The sequence below is a fragment of the Cupressus sempervirens genome, chromosome 6, assembly GCF_028749045.1.
Source record: "Cupressus sempervirens isolate cs-2001-9-10 chromosome 6, ASM2874904v1, whole genome shotgun sequence".
NCBI lineage: Eukaryota > Viridiplantae > Streptophyta > Pinopsida > Cupressales > Cupressaceae > Cupressus > Cupressus sempervirens.
The window spans coordinates 396,870,946-396,894,364 of NC_143123.1; the positions used below are offsets into that span (position 1 = coordinate 396,870,946).

The window sequence follows — 23,419 nt, forward strand, 5'->3', positions numbered from 1 at the left end:
TATACTGACAATAATAAAGGTTCATCGTGCATCAACCTTCAAAGACTATTGGTCTTCGCTGGCCAAGTTCATACCATGAACGTCTCTCTCAGTCATCTATCTTTACTGCTTTATGTTAAAGAATTCATAAGAGAAATACCACATGTAGGGCAAAATGATACAACAGATTGTAACTGAGGACAGGTGTTTTTATTATGAAGTAATCGGAAAATATTTGTTTGTTATTAACAAAGACCAAGAGGTCTATATATACAAAAGAATAAAGCGACGTTTCCTTAAGAAATGATCACAAAGAATAGAAATATTCTATTCTAGCTAAAAGAAAGATAAAAATGCTAACAGATAACTACAACTAATTAAATATTAGAAACATTTTAATATTTACAAAAGATTACAATAGATAACGATTAGATACTAAACAAAGATAATAGAAACTGTCTATTATCATAATACCCTCCCTTAATGGTTAGTTTATCCAGAGCACGAAGTTGCCAAAAAGCGTAAAAGGTTGATTCTGTCTGCTCAAGGTGGTTTGCATTGTTCATTCTGGGCTGCTAACTAGATTGCTTAGATAGGGCAGCCAAGCGCTTCCGACATCCAACCTTCATGTGCCCATACTTGTGGCAATAGTTGCATTGAATGTTCTTTTTCCAAAAGCAATCTAAATTTGAAGCAGAGGATGTCTGTTGAGAAGACTGCTGATGGTACTTTGGATAATGCTCTAAAACTTTGTAGATGAGCATAATGCTCCAAAACAAACCGCAAAAAGCCATGATTTTTAGGAGAAAATCAAAAAAACACGAATACAATTTTTGTGGTGAAAAATCAATCAAAACCCAACATTATTTTTGAGGTGAAAAATCAATCAAAACCCAACATGATTTTTTAGGTGAAAAATCAATCAAAACCTGACATGATTTTGAGGTAAAAAATCAATCAAAACCATAGTAACATGGAGATGCGTCCCCCCCTTTTTCCCCACGTCCCGGAGACTTGGACACACCGAGGCAACTCTGTCCCCCAGTCCCCAGTGGCGCCACCAGATTCTGCCACCTCCACCGAGGATGGGGGACATTCCAATGTTGACTATTATGTTCGATGTTCCAATTTCATCCAATGTTCAAGTATTTACTCTTTTACATCTTTATATCTTATATTACAATACATCTTTTCATAACTAGCATTTAAAGTACCATATGTATATATATACACACCTCCTCCTATCCCCCACCACCGTCCGCCCACCGTCCCCAAGTTAAGGCCCCTCTGTCCCCCCCATCCCAAAAACTTGTCCCCTCATTCTGTCGTCCCCACATCCCCCAGGGTGGTGTAACTATAAGATTCAAAATCCAACATGATTTTTTTATGTGAAAAATCAATCAAAACCCAATATGATTTTTGACGAAACTATTAGAAACCCACAAAGAAATCCCACACAGCTTTGCGAATTACAAAGTCAGAAATTTTTATGGCAAATTTTATAGAAATCCATAAGAAAAAAAATTTAAGGAAAAAATATAAAAACCCATCAAAAAAAAAATCTGAGGAAAAAAGTTATGAAAACCCACCAGAATTTTTAAGGTAGGCAAAACACGAGACTTTGCATGATAAAGCAGCACATGCAAACAACATGCAAGTACATGCAACCCTCAAAAAGTAGAGGCCCAGAAAATTTGAAGGGTGACCCAGAAGAGAGCTCAAAAAACCCAAAAAGAATAGGTTGTCATTTTCTAGATCTGTTGGCTCGAAAATTGAGGCACCCAAAAAAATTGACAACCCAGTTGAGCTCTTGAAAAGCCCACCAAAAATCTGGAATCAATTTTTTTTCCTGAACTCAAAAATTAGGGTTTTGAACACAAACGGCTCTGGATCAAATAAAAAATAAAAAAATTGGTAGAAATGAGCAAAAAAAAACCATAGTTTCGAGAATCACGGCGATTCACGCGATTCTACAATTCAATTCAAGCCAAACGATGTTTTGTGAATCAGTGAATTGAATCAGCGATAAAGGGTTTATGAAATTAGTTACTAAATTTCAAGGGTTTTTTTAATTTGCCGATTCGATTCCGCTTCATGACTGATTCATGATTTGATTCGGCCTTGCTGATTTCGATCCGATTCCAATTCTCATTACTTTGGAAAAAACAAATGGATGTGGACAGAAATGGGTTGTAGAACCAAACCAAAAGTCGACGGATTCAAATCTCTTAGAATGGAAACCCTAGTCAGATTATAGAGAGAGTTGGAAGCAAATAAGCATGTGAATAATTTCGAAAATAAAAGGCAGATAATTTCAACCAAGAAATTATAATTATTTTCGAAAAAATTTAGAGTATTGGCTCTGATACCATATTACGAAGTGATTGGAAAATATTTGCTTGTTATTAACAAAGACCAAGGGGTTATATATACAAAAGAATAAAGCGATGTTTCCTTAGGAAATGATCATAAAGAACAAAAATATTCTTTTCTAGCTAAAAGAAAACTAAAAAAGCTAACAGAGAACTACAGCTAACTAAATATTAGAAAAAATTTGATATTTACAAAAGATTACAATAGATAACCATTAGATATAAAACAAAGATAATAGAAACTATCTATTATTGTAATAGTTTTGTGAGCCAGTTCTATTGATATCGAGATGGTATAGATTTCAAGAGTTCGATTGTGAGTTTGGAGATAGAGAGAATTATCGAAGGTTGTTCGAGTATCGCGTCCTGTAGTCAATTGTTGAAGGAATACAAAACAACATTGTAACTATCATCAGTTGTCTTTATGTTGCATCACGTGGTGATTCTTCATCGTGGTTAATGGGTAGTCTGTTGATCATCATCGAACATCATCTGTTGAATAGTGAGATAGAAGAGTACGGTAATATTTGGAAGAAAGCATGTGAAATCATGAATCAGAGAGTTGTTATTGCGCCTGCTTTAATCATCACAACATCTTATATTTCTCTATGTCTTCTTCAGAGTCTATTATCACTGCTTATTGATTATTTTGTTTCCAGAGTAATGTATGATCAATGTGAGATCATTCTTGGTGCAATAATCCCTGTGAAATTCATATCGTGTAGTTTATATTATTGATTATTTGTGAGAATCATAATGTATGATCAATGTGAGATCATTCTTGTTGCAGTAATCACCTATATGTAATTATCTGTAAGATTCAGATCGTGTAGTTCATATTGTTGATGAGCAGGCTATGTTTGAACTACAAAAGTTTGTTATTGTTGGTTGTTAGGAGTTAACAATCATGCTTAGTCTTCTCGTGATTAAACTTGAGAACATTGTATCTGGTTTGAGTTTTTTTAATAAATGAAACATCTTTTGGCTTGGCTGGGTTTTTCCCTTTCCCAGGATAAGGACTAGTGTTATTTATTTTTGACTTACTTACCGGTTTGAGTTCGATTTGAAATATGGGTTTAAAGAACCAGTTTGCCGATATGGAAAAATTTTGGAAAGAGTTTTGGGTTTGTTTAGGTTCATTTGTACAAAAACATATATATATATATATATATATACACATATACGAAGCCTAGAAGCATAGAGTATTATAAAACCAAACACCATAGACATAAACTTTAAACATGTAAGTTGTAATCATAGCATCATGAATCAAGATCATACCATCATATATTTCGTTTTTCAAGTTCAACATCAAAGATTCAAAACATGAAAATTAAATCATAATCCATGAATCATAACAGCAAGTTCAATATAGCTAACAATCCAATCTTCCAACTCCACCTTGCACAAACTTACTTTTGCTCAATCACCTATTTGCACACCACAAATGATGTTAGAAGCAAAATAACCTATTTACATTCACTTTTTAGGGTCGCGGAACTCAAAACAAAATGCCTTGAAAGTCATTTGTCGCCAGAATTTTGCCCAAGATCTCACCAAATTTGGTCTAGGCAGCTACAATTTGCCTGGGTTCGAACCCAGGCAGGGTTCTAGGGGCAAAACAACAAACCCAGGTAACTAAGGTTTTTGTGTTTTGCATTTCAATTATGTTATTCTAGTTCTCAAAAACTTAACATCTACTAGTTCAGATGATTGGAAGGAGACATCAAAAGTTGACCTTAAAGCAATGTGGATGCAATGCCTCCTAAAGGGGTAATGCTTTTGAAAACCACAGATTCTCGAGGTGAGTTAAAGGATGCAATATCAATATTGAAATCTCTAAAAATGTTGTACAAGTCATAACAAAAACAACAACAAAATTAAAAAGTGATTGTTGTCAGGTGTAATGCTATGTGTTGTCTAAAATGTTGTTAATAGTAATTATGTCTTTGGTAGTTAAGCATGACTGAGGGGAGTAGTTATGATCACGACGGTTCACGTCACACCCCCTCGGAGGCTATATGTAGACTCCCTCAGATTGAAGCGGGCATCGTCATTATTACCATTGTCATTGGCAACATTATGTCGTGCTTATCACTTGATGTAATCTCTAATTGAAATTAATGAATAGGATAAGAATTTATTTGATGTTACTTTGCAATTACTTCGATCTATTATAATTCTCTATTGGTAGCATGCATTAAACTACCTTTATCATAGGCGATGAACATTTGGTGTCGTTGCCTCTACGATTCTAGGAAGCAACAAAGTGTGGATGGCGAACGGAAAGCAATGGGCCAACCAATTAATGCAAGGAGGGATGAGATAACTAGGGCCAAAGGCACACCCAGCTATCCAAACTGCCTGCAAGAGCTAACATGGCAGAAAACAACATAAATAACAGCAACCGAAGAAGATAGAAGAGCCAAAAATGCCTTAACGATTCATCAAAATATCAAATACATGCCCAGCTATAAGTCCTTCTAGGTTATGGCCAACATTACAATTCAAATTCAATCTACAAGGATAAACTTCACATTCCCACTTTGCTTCTGCTCTTCCTACTCTACTTTCATCCCTAAATCTCTACCCAAGATCCCATTAAATACATGCACGACCACATGTCGCCTGTTGCAAATACCAACTAATTAAACCCTTACATTAAATGTCAAAACAAGCCACAAATGGGCCCTCAACAAATAGCTATCACAAAATTAAATGCAAAGGTCGGCTCCAACAAGAAACTGCATACAGACAACTCAATAAACAAAGGACCAAACAAAATTCTGCAAATCGACGAACTCGGCAACCACTCCAAACTCAGCAACCAAAGGAACTCGACAATGAATGCAAGGCATTGCAACTCGGCAGCAACTAAGAAACTCGGCAAACATGCAGAATAGCAGTGCAAACCAGGATGCTCTTGCATCAAACAAACAGGGTTGAAAGAAATGATTCTCCTGAATCATTCTGATGTCACAACCTGAGCTAAATCCAGCTCAAATTGGAAAATCCATGAAGCATCTTCAATTGGTCTATTCTTCCACTTTACCAAATACTCATAGTAATCTTTCCCTCTTGTGCTCTTACCAACTCTCTGATCCAGTATCTGTTCAACCTTTTCAATCTCCTTCTTAGGATAATTATCTGATACAACAACTTCATCATCTGACTCATGATATTCATACAAATCAGCAACATTGAATATAGGAGATATATCCATGTCATCAGGTAACTCAACTTTATAAGCATTAGCACTATCAAACTTCTTCAAGATCTTACAAGGTTCAAACTTCTTCATCTTCAACTTACTATATGTTCCAATAGGAAATCTTTCTTTCTTCAAATGAACCATCACCTCATCACCAACTTCAAAAACATGATTTCTTCTAGACTTATCAACATTCTCCTTATACTTCAAATTACCTTGTTCCAATCTTAACTTTACTTCCTCATGTAAAGACTTCATAAAATCAAAAAACTCTTCTCTTCTCTTCTCCTCACCAAGAATATCTCTTAAATCTGATATCCATTTAGGCTGTATTCCAGTGACAATCACAAAAGGTGTATTCCCTATACTCCTGTTCACAGAACTATTATATGCAAACTCAGCTTGTGCTAAAATCAGCTCTCACTTACTTGGCTTATCTCCAACTAAACATCTCAACAAATTACCCAAACTTCTATTCACAACCTCTGTGTGTCCATCTGTCTATGGATGGAATGTAGAACTAAACTTCAACTCAGTACCCATCTTCTTCCACAAAGTCTTCCAAAAGTAACCAACAAACTTACTATCTCTATCAGAAATAATACTTCTTGCTAATCCATGCAATCTAACAATCTCTTTGAAGAAAATCTTAGCAAAATGCTCGACATCTAATGTTTTCTTACAAGTTATGAAATGAGTCATCTTAGAAAATCTATCCACAACAACAAATATAGTCATACCACTTCACTGTCTTAGGCAATCCAAAAATAAAATCCATACTGATGTCACTCCAATGTTTCTCGACAATAGAAATAGGTGTATACAAACCAGTATTTTGACTTACTCCTTTTGCAACTTGACAAACTCCACAACTCTTTACAAACTTCTGAACATTCTTATACGTTTGTGGCCAATAATACTTATCCTTCAGCAAACTCAACGTCTTATCAATTCCAAAATGTCCAGCCAATCCACCACTATGTTTTTCCTTAATCAAATTCAACCTCATAGAACTCTTAGGAATACACAACTAAATTCCCTTGAACAACATACCTTCTTGAATAAAATATTCATCTAACTTACTTGGTTGTTCTGTCAAATTAGGTGCTCTATACTCTCCACATCTTAGAAAAATTAAGATCAGTATCATACAACTCCTTCATCTCGTCAAAACCAAGAACTTCAACCTTCATCTCAGTCAGCAAAGAACGTCTTCTACTCAATGCATCAACAACTCATTTAGTGACTCCACTTTTATGCTTAATCACAAATGTGAAACTCTGCAGGTACTCAACCCACTTCATATGTCTCTGATTCAATTTATGTTGACTTCCCAAGTACTGTAAAGCTTTGTGATTAGTATACAACACAAACTCCTTAGGAATCAAATAATGTATCCACCTTTTCAAGACTTGAACAATAGCATAAACTCTTGATCATACACAAAATACTTCCTTTTAGCATCATTCAACTTCTCACTAAAGAAAGTAACAGGTTTACCATCTTGACTCAATACAGCTCCTATTGCACTACCACTTGCATCACATTCAACTTGGAATATCTTTTTGAAATCAAGCAAAGCAAATACAGGTAACTCAGCAACCTTTTGTTTCAAAGTCTCAAAACTGTTATAAGCTTCATGTGTCCACTTGAATTCATTTTTATCTCCTCCCATTGTCTCAATCATAGCATTACAAACAGAACTGAAATTCCTTATAAACTTCCTATAAAAACTAGGCAAACCATGAAATGATCTTACCTCACCCACATTTTCAGATGTAGACCAATCCAAAATTTCTTTAACCTTCTCAGGGTCCATCTTCAAACTATTAGCTGAAATCACAAATCTTAAATACACAATCTCGTCTTGCATAAAAGAACACTTCTTCAAATTAATCATAGAATATCATCCAAATAAACAATCAAAAACTTACCCAAGAATCTTTTCAAAACTTCATTCACCAACCTCTTGAAAGTACTAGGTGCATTAGTCAAACCAAAAGGCATTACCAACCATTAATACAAACCATCTTTTGTCTTGAAAGCAATCTTCCATTCATCACCTTCTCTGATTCTGATCTGATGATAGCCACTCTTCAAATCAATCTTGGTAAAATACTTTGCTCCACTCAAACAATCCATTATATCATCCATCCTCGGCATAGGAAACCTATATTTCACTGTGATCTTGTTAATAACTCTGGAATCAATACACATTCTCCATTCTCCATTCTTCTTAAGTGCTAATACAGCGGGTACCGCACATGGACTCAAACTTTCTCTGATCAAACCTTTCTACAACAACTCATACACTTATCTATTAAGTTCTTCATTTTCAATAGGTGTCAATCTATATGGTGTTTTATTCGACAAACTAGCTCCAGGAATCAAATCCATGAAATCACTTATACTTCTCTTTGGAGGTAAACCATTAGGTATATCCTCTGCAACAATATCCTTACATTCTTTCAGCAATTTTGTAATTTCCACTGGCACTCGATCAATACTACCGATTTTTGTTGTCACTTGGTTACCACTACCTTCTGTCACTCGGTCGCTACTGACTGGCACTCGGTTAACACTATTTTATGATACTCGGTTGCTACTGGCACAATTTGGTCTTCGACGAATTATTGCAAAACAAATTTGTTTCTTCTTCATTTCCTTTTCAAATTGTTTTCCATTAACCATGCAAATTTTCACAGTAGTACAATTAACCTCATCTGAACTTTCAATCAAAGGCAGCAATATTTTCTTTTTCTCATTCATCCAAAGAATATATTGATTCAATCTCCCATCATATATAGCATATCTATCATATTGCCAAGGTCTACCCAACAGAATATGACAACAATCCATAGGCATAATATCACACAAAACTTCACCAAAATAATGTTTATTCTTGAACTTCACAATGCATTGTTCACTTACCAATCTCTTATGCTCATCTTTGATCCATGAAACATGATAAGGTCTAGGATGCTCCAACCTCTGCAACTACAACTTTCTAACCAATTCTTTTGATGCCAAATTTGTAGAACTTCCACTATCAATGATCACCTTGCGACATTTTCCAGCCATCTTACATATGGTCTTGAAAAGACTTCTCCTTAGGACAGGTTCCTCATCACTTCCCTTATTACATAGGGTTCTTCTCATCATCAGATTTTCTCCAGCCCCAAGTCCACTTGGTGAACCCTCGATGTCTCCTTGAACCAAAGCATTTGTGTTACCTTGCCCACTTTCAAAGGATCTACACTCAAAAGATCTATGCCCTTCTTTACCACATCTGAAACAATTACCATGAAAACCACCTCTAGAATAAGAATTACCTCTTCCTCGGTAAGAACCAGTACCTCCCCGAAAAGAATCACCACCTTTCCACTCAGTCTTGCCCTTATCATCAGCCTTCCATTCAGAATTGCCCTTATCTTGCACAATATTGTCAAACCTGCCAACTTCTCTATAAAATCTACATTTGCCTGTCTAGAATCTACCACCTCTACCTCTTTGTCTTTGTTCATGCTTCTTTGTCAAGACCTCCTTAGCTTTCGAGACATATTGGTATGCTTCTTCCACACTTTCCAATTTCACAAAAATTATCTCATCTTAAATATCAGATCTCAATCCATTTAGATATCTAGCAATTTTCTCAACATCATCATCCACATGTCCAGATCTGATGTCCAATCTATAGAATTCCTCAATATACTCCTTCACAGTCATGTCTCATTGTCTTAAATTTTACATCTTTCTTAACAAGCTAACTTGGTAATCAACAGGAAGGAACTTGTTCTTTAACTTGTTCACCAGTTTCGGCCAAGTCCTGATCTTCTCCTTTTCTCTCATTTGTCTATCAGTTTGCAAATGCTCCCACCACACTGAGGCACGTCCTTTCAACCTAGTAACTACAATCTTCACCTTCCTATTATCAAGAGTGTTTTCATTATCAAAGAACTCCCCCATTTCAAAAATCCAATCCAACACAGCATTGGTATCCAATTTTCCATCATAAGGAACAACTTCTACAGCAAGTTTTGAATTTGCCCAAGATAACACTCTCAACAACCTTGCCTCATCTTGATCTTCTTCAAGTTCTAGATTAGGGTTTGGTGTTGCTGCTTCATCATCACTCATATCATCAAGGTGCGCTCCTCTTCTCTGGGTTGTCTCCACAGCGTCTACTCTAGTTGCAATTTGCCTCAATGTATCCAATACAACATTGTCAGCATTTCCTCTACCTCAAACCATCTTAACGATCAGGTTCCTGCAAGATGGTAACCCTTTGCAAGTTATAGGTCAAATCCACAAATCTGCAACCCTACAACCAAATTCACTTAGGGTTCTACACAATCCAATCTCCACACGGACGAACCTCAAGCTCTGATACCACCTGACGCAGGGAGGGATGAGATAACTAGGGCCAAAGGCACACCCAACTATCCAAATCCCCTGCAAGAGCTAACACAACGGAAAACAACATAAATAACAACAACCAAAGGACATAGAAGAGCCAAAAATGCCTTGAAGATTCATCAAAATATCAAATACATGCCCAATTGTAAGACCTTCTGGGTTACAGCCAACATTACAACTCATATTTGATCCACACGAATAAACTTCGCATTCCCACTTTGTTTTTGCTCTTCCTACTCTACTCACATCCCTAAATCTCTACCCAAGATCCCATTAAATACATGCACAACCACAAGTCGGCCTATTGCAAATACCAACTAATTAAACCCTCACATTAAATGTCAAAACAAGCCACAAGTCAGCTCTCAGCAAATAGCTATCACAAAATTAAATGCAAAGGTCGGCTCCAACAAGAAACTGCATACAAACATCTCGGTAAACGAAGGACCAAACAAGATGCTGCAACTCAGCAAACTCGGCAATCAAACGAACTCGGCAACCAAAGGAACTCGGCAATGCAAGGCATTGCAACTCAACAACAACTAAGGAACTCAGCAAACATGCAGGATAGCAATGCAACTCAAGATGCTCCTGCATCAACAATAGACTATGGGAAGAGTCGTTGTCAAGAGCACACAAGAACCCAAAATTATTTGAAGGTGAGAGGATTGACGACCAACTTAATGTCACTACTTCAGGCATCCATTGAAACACACGTGCGAAGGGAAGCCGCACGAGAAGAAATACCAAAAAGTGTCGAGTGGAGTTCCCTCAAGGTAAGTCTGACAGTAGACAATTTGGTGTGCCATCTCCCCCGGTTGTTCGCTCAAACAGTTCTTGCACTTCACAACCGATGGGAGGAAATCAATCGGGAGAACCAACAAGAAGTTCCCCAAGAGTACTATCGTTGAAGGGAGGAACGTTGAAACGGGGAAGAAGAGAGATGAAACTCAGCATAAGGGAAACATGAGTAAACCCTAAGAGGGAAATATGAATAAAGGAGAACATAGTGTTATGATTATGTCCGTAGAGTGACATATATTGTATACAAATAATAAATAAATAAAAGAGTTCTTGTTAGAGTCGAGTTGTTTCATTTCATACATGAAGACTACATGCCAAACATATTAAATGAAGATAGAAGTAGCAAAGAAAATAAAGACAAGAACGAGGCTATCCAAAGGGCTTTCACTACAACAACAGGTGGAACAAAGGAGACGATTGAGGACACATGCTAACAAACTACCAGAAGGGATGGTAGAAGGAAACCAAACTGGTACCATGAAAGGTGAAGAAGCCAAAAGAGAACCATCGTCCCGCGGGATCCAACCCAACCAGCTCAGGAGTATAACCAATTGGAGGCAGTAGAAAGAGAAACATGTCACAAAAGAAGAAACTACTGAAGTTTACTAGCAACATGAAAAAAGATCTCGTAAAGCATTGTTGGAACTGCAAAAAGATTTGGACAACAAATGGAGTCACACAAAGACGATTGGGTTCAACAGTTTCCAACAACCCTGCGAGGAGTTGCCATTGATTGGTACTCCAATATGGATAAAGAAAAAATAACCACATGGGGTATTCTTAGGAAGGAATTTCAAGTTGAAATCTAATTGCTTTGAGATGACAATGAAATAGTTGCCAAATCTATAGTGCAAAGCAAGGAAAGAAGGAAATAGTGAGTGCATACATCAAAGGCTTAAAGAGCTTCTCAGGAACATGGAGACCCATTCAATCGATGAATTGAAAAAGAGATGGTTTGTAGAGGGATTAAAGCCTTCCCTTAGAAAGAAAATGAAGATAGTACCACCCGCATCATATGGAAATGTCTACAATAGAGCCACGAGTCTTGGGAGCGAAGACAAAACTTCTAAGAAGAGTAAATCACCATCGGAGACTGATGAATCATTCGAAGAGAGCAGCAACGACAACAAATCCAATAAGAAGGTGCAGGTTCTCCAAAAGGATATGGAGTGAATGATGAAGGAATTTAAAGTAATGAAGGGGAACGCAAAACAAAGTGATGAGGGAGAATTGTGGTGCACAATGTAAGGAGAACTGGCACACAAAGGGCCAATGCCCCAGAAAAGCATTTTGTGACATTTGCTAGCTTATGGGTCATTCCACCAAGAAATGACTATACAACATGAAAACAAGGGGCCAACAAGTGCTCTTTACACAAGAACAACCATTTACCTCTGAGGTAGCAAACACCACAGAATAGACAAACAATAATGCATCATCTAGCAGGTTCCAAATAACCAGCGCGAAGAGATAGGAAATAATGACAATAGCAACAAGAGCTAGATAAAAATAATTCTAAAGGAAAATCAATCATCTAGTGTCAAGTGTGCAACCATTGGTGTCATGAGACTGCCAAAAAGGCGAGACACACAAAAGTTGTGTCAATGGTGTGGCCCTGGAGATTATTAGGATACTATCTAAAGCCCAATGTTAACCTTCTCAACATCGAGAAAGAAAAAATGCTTGTTGTCGCTGGGAACTAAGCCAAACAAGCCACATACCCCGATCCCCATACTGAGAAGCAGAGGATACGGATGGCTAGAGAGGAGATTGAGAAAGCAATGAAGGTATGGAAGGATACACATGAGAAGGCTATCACTTCTAAGCGGATAGAAGCATAGAATAATATATTAAGGTAGATGTTAAAAGTGGAGGTACCAGTCAAGATCCAAGACCTCCTTCACACCATACCGCAATTGAGGACAACACTATTGAATACCTTTTCTCTACAACCTAGCGCCAGTGTACAAACCAACATCGTACAACCAATGCATGTTCCTAGCAGGTCGGAAATGGATCCTTGGTTACTAGTAGTGAATAACTGCCGACACCTAGTGGTCGTAGAGATGAGTATCTGCAGAACTATTATAACAGACATAATCGTGGATGGTCGGTCCGAGGCAAACATCCTTCTGGAAGAGACATGGAAGAAGCTCAGGAAACCTACCCTATGCCCCCAACCTTCAACTTATTGGGTGCCCACCAAAAGGGAATTAAACCCCTCAGGACATTAATGGCCCAACAGGTCATCGTAGGAACACATTTGTTTGTGTTGGACTTTGTTGTGCTTCTACTCAAAGAGAAAGGGTATGATGTCATTCAAGGTAGCGGACGATTAGTGATGGCGAAGGTCATCCATAATTGGAAGAAAAACACTCTTCGTGGAAAGCAGTAGGTGGAAATTTGTCGTCGACCTTCGTACCCAGATGGTGAGTGAAGAGATTGCATCCTCTTCAGAGTCAAAGTTTAACGAAGAACATGGCTGACTAGATGAAGGAAGGAATGGAATGAAGCCTAATGATGAAAGTGTTAGAAAGCAAAGTCCACCAAGATAACTGAGAGGGGGGGTGAATCAATTATTCAACTATTAAAACATTTATCAACCTTATTAATCTTTAACCATGTGAACAATATAACCAACAACCATAAGAAGATACACATACACAATAACACCAAATATGTTAACTAGGGAAACCCTTGATCAGAGGAAAAACCCAAGTGGGGATGGTACCCACAAAATGATGTACTAATATGAAAGTTCCTTGTAAGAGGATGGACTCTGTTAGGAGCCAATGAGATACATTCAATACTTATCAATCTCTGTTAGGAGACTTTGAATCCTTGTTAGGAGATTCCAACCCTATTAGGAGTTGTGCCAACCCTGTTAGAAGACTCCAACCTTGTTAGGAGTTGTGCCAACCCTGTTAAGAGTTGCAAAAGACAGAAGGACCCACTGTCCAAACAACTTTGGGGGCAAGACCACCGAACTCACTGTCCAACTAATCTCTATATTATTCCTTGCAGAATAATAGAAATGAACAATCTCGAACTCCTCTGTCCTCTTAATTGGACCAAACCTCTTTCAAATTTCAATGCCAAATCGCCAACTTCGCATCCAATAATCCCTTGGATCGCTTACAAGCATTTACCAATTTCGCATATCACTTGCTCACATACAATAGAATTCACATTTTATCCATAAATCACACACTTCACCATAAGGAAAATAACCTTCCTTTATACCATATCCTCAAAATAATTCCTTGAGTCGGCCTTAAGGCTTTCCCAATTAATTATAATAGGACTTCATTAAGATATCACAATTCATTACATCTTTTCACAATTACAAAACACTGTCGGCTCATAGTAAATACAACTTCTCACACGTGCAACCTCTAACCTTGCACACTCGCCGATGTCATCATTAGGCTGTCTACTGTCACTGTCCAACTTCGCTCATCACAATTCTATCCTTGTTAAGAGATGCAATCCAACCATCAAAAACCACTTATCAAGTACTCTGTCTGCACACTGTCCTCTATAATTCTTGAATAACTCTTACATGTCTTTGACTTTTTGTACGCGCACTTGCCTACATCATCTAGACACAATGTTAAACATATCCTCAACTGCGCTTGACCTTATCCTCAATACACAGTTCATACAACCCCATTCTTTGTCTGCTACTCTATCAGTCTTCATAGAAACAATACCATGTTGACATCAATGAAAAACACAGTCATGAATGCAACATGTCAATCATACTAACAGACTCTCCAATGCTTAGGATACTCCCCCAAAGGAATACCATCAGCATTCATGCTAACAGAAGGTGTTCTAGAACTAGGGGAATGTACAAAAGATGACACAAGTTCGATGAATGGACTCTTCTATTGGCTTATGGAAGACTACGAGCTCTTTCACAGTTACATGTTAGGGGTGGAGGAAATAGAACAAGTGTCAAAGAAGGATGTGTTCCCATCAGAGTACAGGGAATACATGGAAGGGGATGCCCACGTAAACAAAAGTCCAGCCCACAAATTTGATGTAGAAAAAATGATTAAATATGAAGAACCATCCTTTTTTATCACCAACCTCAAAGATGGGGAAAATCCACGCAATATACTGGTAGGAGAGGATTGGGATCTTGTGCTAAAGGCCGCGAGATTTAAAATCTTTCTCTAATACAAGGATGTATTCGTATAGACTTGCAAAGACCTCAAGGGTGTACCAAGAGAGTTGTGCATACATTGCATCCCTTTGGTACTTGGGGCCATACCTATGCAAAAAAGACCGTACAGGATGAACAAAAACTACATAGCGAAGGTGAATGAGGAAATCCAATGTATGCTTGAGGCAACTGCTATATTTAAGGTGCAGACAAGCGAATGAGTATCCCCGATAGCGATATCCTCCCAACTTGGCATTTCTCGCTTTTCCTTTACCCTTATTTTCCTCATGTAAATGAAAAACAAATCAAATGGGCAGATTGCAGAGTTGTGAGAGAAATGAATTTTAATGCTTAGTGACTAAAATTGGGATACGCTAAGTGACAAAAATTGGGATGACTTTTGTCATGCTTGATGCAAATCTCCAACTAGAGGATTACCACCGTGGAAAAACTCTTGCCTTAGGATTTCTACCAAAGGTCTTTTTCTTCCAAGCCTCTAGAAATACCAAAGATAGTGATCATTGCAAGAAGATAGAAAGGCTTAGTCTTGAATAAGAGAATTCCATTTTGTTCATTATTAATGTGAATCTATTTTCAGATTTGTTTCACAAACTTAATGAAGCTTTCTTTTTTGTTTTGCAAGGCGAAAGATGGAGATGGTGTCAAGGCTGAGCTTGAGGCTTCAAGAGGAGAACCAAGTAGATGCTACGAGAAGATGACTCAAGTGAGAAGGAAAGATTCATGTTCAAGCTATCAACCCAAAAATTCAAACTGAAATCAAGAGGAAATTCAGGAAAACACAGAAGATACAGCTACATGAGGACATTTCAAGGAGAATCAAGAAAGATCAAGTTCACGGGTTTACAAAGATGCAAGTGATTCAAGTCAATTCCATGAGGAAATTTCAAAGGATGGAAGAAATCTCAAACGTTGAGAGATGCTTTCTAACAATCGAGCAAGAAATATTTGAAATTTTAACAAACACCTTCATGCGTTCCACTTTTGAGGCTCATTCCCCCGACTATGCTCGCCTACGTTCTTACCTCCATTTTCTTCATTGTAAAAAACGGTCCTTTATCGTGTCTCAGTGTAAATCCCTATGCTCCACGCTTATCCACAACCTTTAGCTTTTCTAGCGCACCCTATTCCCCCATTGTCCCCCTCTGCCCTCCACCCTTGACTTTCGTTCCCTAACCTCTCACACCACTGCTCTTCATGACATTCCTTGGCAGCCATCTATCCACCCATTCTACCTCCCTACTGTCACTTGTTCACCCCCTCCAACATTTATGACGCCATCAAATCCATGAGATGCAGTAAAGCGGCTGATGAGGAGGGGTTCTAGGCTTAACTCTTCAAGTTTGGTGTCCCGATCCTTGGCTCCTATCTCTCTATACTCTTTAATAGAGTGGTTTGTACTGGTTTTCCTGATTTATCCAATTCACAAGACCGGTCCTGTCTCTAACCCTGGTAACTATAGGACCATTATGATCGGACATACATTTGCCAAACTATACGCTACAGCCCTTGATGCTATGTTATCCAAAGAGCTTGACAGGACAGGTTGTAGAGCTAGAGCACAGGCGGGTTTTCGTGCTGACTACCAAACCATGGATCACATTTTCACTTTATGGGCTATTATTGAGGAGGCTAGACACAGATCAGCAAAAGTATACTATTGTTTTGTTGATTTTCGCAAGGCTTTTGATTTCGTTCCTAAGATGGCTCTATTTCAAATGCTTCATGTGATTGGAATTTTTGAGATGCCACTAACTATTATTATGAGATTGTACGAAACTATGGTGGGTAGATTCAGGACTCTTGAAGAATTCTCAGTTTCGATCCATAGCACCATTGGGGTTAAACAAGGCTGCCCTCTCTCCCCCACTTTGTTTGGTTTGTATATTGATGAGCTTGAGGACTTCCTTTTGAGGTCTTTGCTCCCCAGTAATGGATGCTATTAGCATTAGGTCTTGATCTCCATTTTTCTTTTTGTGGGTGACGTAGTTCTTCTAGCTTCATCTCCAAAGAGTTTATAGAGGCTTCTTGATGGTTTGGCTTCCTTTTGTGACCAGCGATACCTTGTGGTTAACCTGAATAAGACTTGGGTTATGGTCTTTAATTGCTTAAAGACCTCTCATCTTCACTTCTTCCAAGGACAAGAGATTGAGATTACTTCTTCATATATGTATCTTGGAGCGAAGTTCTCTGGACCCCACTTCAGTCTGAGACTGGCGATTTAGTCTAGAGTCAGTAAGGGTATGGGATCTCTTGCTATGCTTGAGAGACAGTGCTTCAGACACCATTTTCGAGATACCTCATCCAAGCTGTCCCTCCTGGACAAACTAGTTCGACCAACTGTTCTTTATGGCTCAGTGGTTTGGGGGCCTTCTCTCCTTGTCTTAGATTGGACCTCGATCAAGCTGCATAGACATTGCTTCTACAGCGTATCATTAGATGTCACAGGTTCACTCCTCATAGTATTATTTTAGCTGAGTTCGGTGTTCATCCCTTCAGAGTTACGTCCATATTTGACTTGATTTGGTTCTTTCATCGCCTTCGTGGTTTTGTAGATTCGACTAAAGATCGATATAGATACTCCTACTTGGCCTACTACTCTTTTGCTACAACTGTGAGTTCTGATACTAGTTCTTGAGCTCGCTGCTAGTATGCTCAAGCATCCTCTACACTGAGCTCAATTGGGATTGATATTGACCGCCTCCCTCCATATCAATTCTCATTGGATGCCCCCGCTCATCTCCCCCCCTCACATCAGGAGTTAAATAAGCATGCCAAACTTGATATCTACAAACAGTACATTATCACTGCCTGGAGTAACCCTCGTGGAGGTTTACATCCGAGGATGGCCTTCCATGCTAAGCACTTTCTAGAGATCTATGATGGAATTATTATTCGTCCTAGCTAACTATCTCGACGTTGGTGTCATGCCCAATGTATCTCTCTAGGTTCCTTCAGAGTTGGTTCTCACCGTCTTCAAGTTCAAACCATCCATCATATGGACAACAGAGAGCGGATCTGTCAGTTGTGTACTTTAGCAGAGGTCGAGACAAAGACTCACTTTATTTTTCATTGCCTTATCTTCTATGAGATCAAAGGGAGATTTCGTTGTCTGTCCCGTGACTATTTTTCTCTTTCAGTTGCATTGATCAACGGTGTCTCACACTTTATCTTCAGGAGGCCACCCTGCTCTGCGATAGTGCTTTATAGTCACTACTTCCTTGCTGGCATACGTCTGATCAGCTCATTACTGCCTTTTTCTCACCCTTATCTCTGTCGCAGGGTGTGAAAAGGTCATCCAGTACCACCGGTCACTCCAGGTCTGTCAGACCCCACAGTAGTTTGTCCCGACAGCGATACTCCTCCAGGAGATCGCATATATAGATCAGGGCTCATGTTCACCCGCAATCATATCCTTCTGTGACCGATTTCTTTTTGCCAACGAAGGATTCCCAGTCTTTGCTCTGGTACTTCTTTGCTTCTCATCTCTTCTTCTTGTTTCTTGTTTCTTGTTTGCTTTTCTCGAAAGTCGTTTGGTGCTCCTACTTTTGTCAGCTGTCTTGTTGTAAACTCTCAGTCCCATAGACCTTTTGTGGTCTTTTGTTGGATATTAATATTATTATCTTATCTTATCTTATCTTATATACAAGCCAAGACTCCAAGCAGAATGATGAGGTGGCAATAGTTTATCTCCAATTACAAACTTTCAATTTCAAGCACAATTAGTCACAACATGTCAAGTGTCCTTGTTTCCCATAGGTTGGAAAATTAATTGTAATTCTCTTATTGGCCCATGAATTGGTGCCTTCATGTAATTGGTTGTAAATTTGGCAACCCTAATTAGAGTTTGTGGAAAGAAATCTCAACCCTTAATCTTGAAACGATCTTGGCCCTTCATTGTAACTAGACATCTATAAAAGGCTAAGGCCTTCTTATTTGTAATTCATTAGCTTAGAGATTGAAGGTAGAAGAGAGCTAGGGGATTAGAATAATCTAGCTAAGAGACAAACTTGATGAAGTTGGTACTATAATGTTTGTCAAAGTAACTAATAATTCATTGTTTTTTTTCATGGTGGATTACATAATATTGTGTTGAAGTGTCACATTGTTTCCTCAATCTTTCACTTAGAGTAGATTTATTTGCATGTAGAAGTAGTTTAGTTGAATGAAAGTTGTTGTGGATGTTTATTTGCTTGACTCGAACAAATCTCAGCCACTAGCATCTTGTTGATGATAGAAGTGCCTTGTGTGGTAAGCTGATGGTTGAATGCACTTAATTTCAATTGATGTTGAAACTTTAGTTTGCATCCATTTGATGGGATTAGAGAGGAGATATTGATTTGAAAACCATTTGAGTGTTCCTTAGAAGATTGCACTAAGTGGGTGGAGCTGTTGGTGAGATTACATCTAGTAGAGTCCAATCATCCATGATTCCTTGCATTTGCGGTTAGGGGTAGAAAATTGTATTTTCATTCCCCATTGTAAAGCCAAATCTATAAGAGAGAGTTAGTATCCATTGAATGAACAACGTAAGTCCCTTTATGATAACCAGCATATCAAATCATAAAACTGAGGGAAGTTCACAATTGAAGAAACCTTGAAGTCATTTCATATCTTACATTGCAAGCTTAGCATAAGAGATGACCTTGTATCAAGAGAGGATTGAGTGTTTGGTGTTCCTCCTCAAAACATCAAGTATTTGATTATGCATGTTGTTGTGTCAAAACTAACCTTGTTTGCCATGTGCAGTAAATATTGTACCAATAGCTAGATAGACTGCAACTGATCTCAATCAGATCACAATCTTCCTCTGCATTTGAGAGGGGCATCTCCCTCATATGATGTAGCTATTTAGGACTTTTTAGTACATTTCAGTTGGAAGTACAAAAAGGAGGCAAGGCAAAACTAAAAGGAATAGATGACAGAAACCCCAACACTAGGTATACGAATAGCATATGATATTCTGAAAGGCTAATAATTTATGAGGGGGTTTCAACACATAATAAGTCTAAATATGCAACAATGAAACAAAAGGTAACAAATCTGAACATGCAAGGAGATGGGTTACGATCACATTCAAACCAAGATAAAAGGGCATGATTGTATTCCATCAATTGCATATGTCATTGGGATCATAAATCAAAGGATTCTATACATGCACAAAGATATCACTAACTTGACATATTGCAAATCAGTAATAATAACTCGTAAACACATCGGGACATATAAAAAAATGCATTTTTAATACTCTTTTTGAAAATATATGAGTTTAAAAAGCTCTGAGTAGTAAAGTACAACATATCAAACCAAAGGTTTCCTAAAAACATTATCCGTAGTTTCCCCTTAGAAAAAGTTCTCTCCCCCTTTTTAACATTACATAAGCCTTGTGTTTATAGACTTTCAGAACTAACTACCTTAGTGCCTAGGTTAATAACTAACTTTAATTTGCTCGTTTTGGCAATTTACGTTTGCGTTGAACTGGAAAGGTTTGAAGATCAAAACTATATTCCATTCCACATTGTAAAGCCAAATCTATAAGAGAAAGAGCTAATATCCATTGAATGAATAGCGTAAGTCCCTTAATGATAACCAACATATCACATCACAAAACTTGGTGAAGTCCAAAATTGAAGGTAATCTTGAAGTCATTTCATGATCTTAAATTGCAAGATTAGCATGAGAGATGACCTTATATCAAGAAAGGATTGAATGTTTGGCGTTTCTCCTCAAAACATTAAGTATTTGATTTTGCATGTTGTAGTGGAGCAAAACTCACATCAACAAGTCACTATATATTTCATATAATATCCAATTATAATTGCCTAAAGTTAAGATGAATGTTTTCTTGCAATGGACAAAAAATTCCCATCTGAGAAAAGACATTTCTTGTTTGTGGATCCAAAAGGAGGGAGTGGATCTCTCTCTCTCTCTGAAACATACATGAATCTGCATGCTTTGGAATAATTTAAAAGAAGGGATTTTATGCCATTCCCCCATTCCCTGCCCTCCACCCCAAAAAAATTAAGGCATCATGCATCATTTTGAACCTCCCGGAATTTGTTTTATTCAATAAACATGGCTACTTTGTGTCTAGATAGTTAAGGATGTCCATAGGACTTCCACAGATTTCTTTTACAATGTTGGCTAGCATTTTCAACCTTCATAATTGTTGTCAAATTAGAAATGTCCTATTTATATTCTCTTCAATGGAAACAAGAAGCAAGAATATCTACTTGAACTTCAATGATAGTGTCATTTAAAGACTTTTGTAACTAAATTCATTTCCAAGTAACGGATGAAAAGAAATTTGAATTTCGATGGTCAGTTGTTGTTCTATTGTTTGAATTTACTTCATGAAATGTAAATAAATCTGTTAAAATTCCACTGTCAACCTAAGTAAATTCTAATATCTAAAATCTATCATGTTAATTTTAGAACATTTAATTTGTTGAGAAATGATTGATGTGTGATCTATGATAAATTTTTCATAGGTACATAGTTTCTTTAATTCCTTTTAAAATGGGCTTTTTAACCAACAATTTTTTTCTTTATTTCCTATTAGGATTTTTCCAATGTTTAAACTGCTCTATATAGTGAAAATTTCCAAAAAGTTATAATATCTAATATGATTATTATATGTTTTTATTAAATGTAATGTCTTTTTAAACAATGAATTCAACTTTTTAGTTTATATCATATTTTTTAAATCCGCCAACTAGCCTCCGTTTTTGTTATTTGTAATTATTTGATCATAGCCACAAGCAAAGAGTATACGTTAAAATTCAAAAGCATAAGAAATTAAAAATGAAATACAAAAACATTCAAATCTTCCTGAATGCATGTTTTTGTTGTTATGCCCATAAAGGCGCAAGGTGGTGCCCCAATGCCTTTTTAAAAAACACTTGTAGCACATTGTAATATATTTTAAAAGAAACAACAAATATCACAATTTTGCTCCATCGTTTTCTGGATAAACTTTCTATCTTCTTTTATATATTTGTTGACATTCCAGATAATTCTTTTGACAAGCTTAATTATTCACATTATTGGCCTCAATCTGTTCCATCCACACTAGAATAAATATTAACAGAGAATAAGTTGAAATCTCATTCCAAGCAAAGCATAAATTTCTTGACTATGAAGACATCGCAAAGAATTCAGCAATCGATTCCTTTAGCATAACTGACCTAAATATGCTTTCTCCGCTCTGAAATTATTATGGATACAAAAATGGTTGATACGTCCTCATTTCTCCAAGACAGTGCATCATTTCGTCTTTTCCATTCTGTGTAAGCTTTAAAACCATACGTTTGTGTCATCTCTACCCTCTTCCTCGATTTCTTTTAATTGGTGATCATTTGAGACTATCATGATCACGAGCATCTCTCTATGTTTTTACCAAAAAAATTGCTTTGCAACAAAAAGTCTCTCCATTTTTCCAAGTGTATTATCACAAGCATTCTTTTGTTACTTCCCAAGAAAACACTATCTCCATTTTGCCTAAAAGCTTTAATTTAGGATTTTGAAATGCAAAGGCTATCCTTGCACCATTTATATTACTAATAGAGCACGGACAGCGTCATTCTGTCATAAAAGGTTTCAGAAATTCTTCAGTTGCCAGATACGGAAGACAAAACAGAATGCCTCTACTTTCCGCAATCTTTGTTCAACTTCCATGTACGTTTTCAATACATTTGATAATGAGACAATGATACAGGTATTGATTTTGATAAATCTTGATTAAAAAATCACTTACTTTTTCTACAAGCACAGACAAAGGTGATTTTATTATTTTTGAAGCATCTAATTGACACTCTCCAAAGACATTAATCTTGATAACACTTCCCTTCTATACAAGCACAGAAAAAGGTGATTCAATTAATTTAAGCATCTAATCGACACTCTCCAAAGAAATTATCCAATCCAAGTGCCATTTCATTCTTTCCAGCACCCTTTAGAATTACTAGAACTTGAAAAACTGCACGAGGTCGTATGTTATTATTACAGAAACAATTTAAAATATCAAAGAAAAGCAACAGCACCTTCATAAAATTGAATGGCCAATTTAATTCATAGCTACTTGGAAATTTCTTAGGTCTCGATTAGTACAGCCAGGACGTCGACCTCGTAATGACTTGTACAAAAGGCCATCTATAGGAAATTCTGCTATTATATTTTGATTTTGACGAGGAGATAACAAAAACAAAGCCTATAATAGGCTTAATATTGGATGGAAAGAAGAAACTGAAAAAAAAACTACGGGGAAAACACCAAATATGAACAACATCTTACAGATTACATGTGTTCATTCATGGCAAGCACATAGGGATGCTGCCTTACCAAACACATGTTTCTTCAAACTGTAGCCCATTCCTCCAAATAGCCATGAAGAAAGTAATGTACATTCCTCCTACCCACTCTCCACCACACTCAGGCCACTTCACATGG

The 23,419-nt window shown here is 37.3% G+C and overlaps 1 protein-coding gene across 1 annotated transcript in view; it reads right to left on the reverse strand.

The window, feature by feature from the left end:
- The window catches only part of LOC149552732 (FHA domain-containing protein FHA2-like), a 53,655-nt gene that overhangs the window by 28,517 nt on the left and 1,719 nt on the right, over positions 1-23,419 (reverse strand). The window lies entirely within an intron of this gene.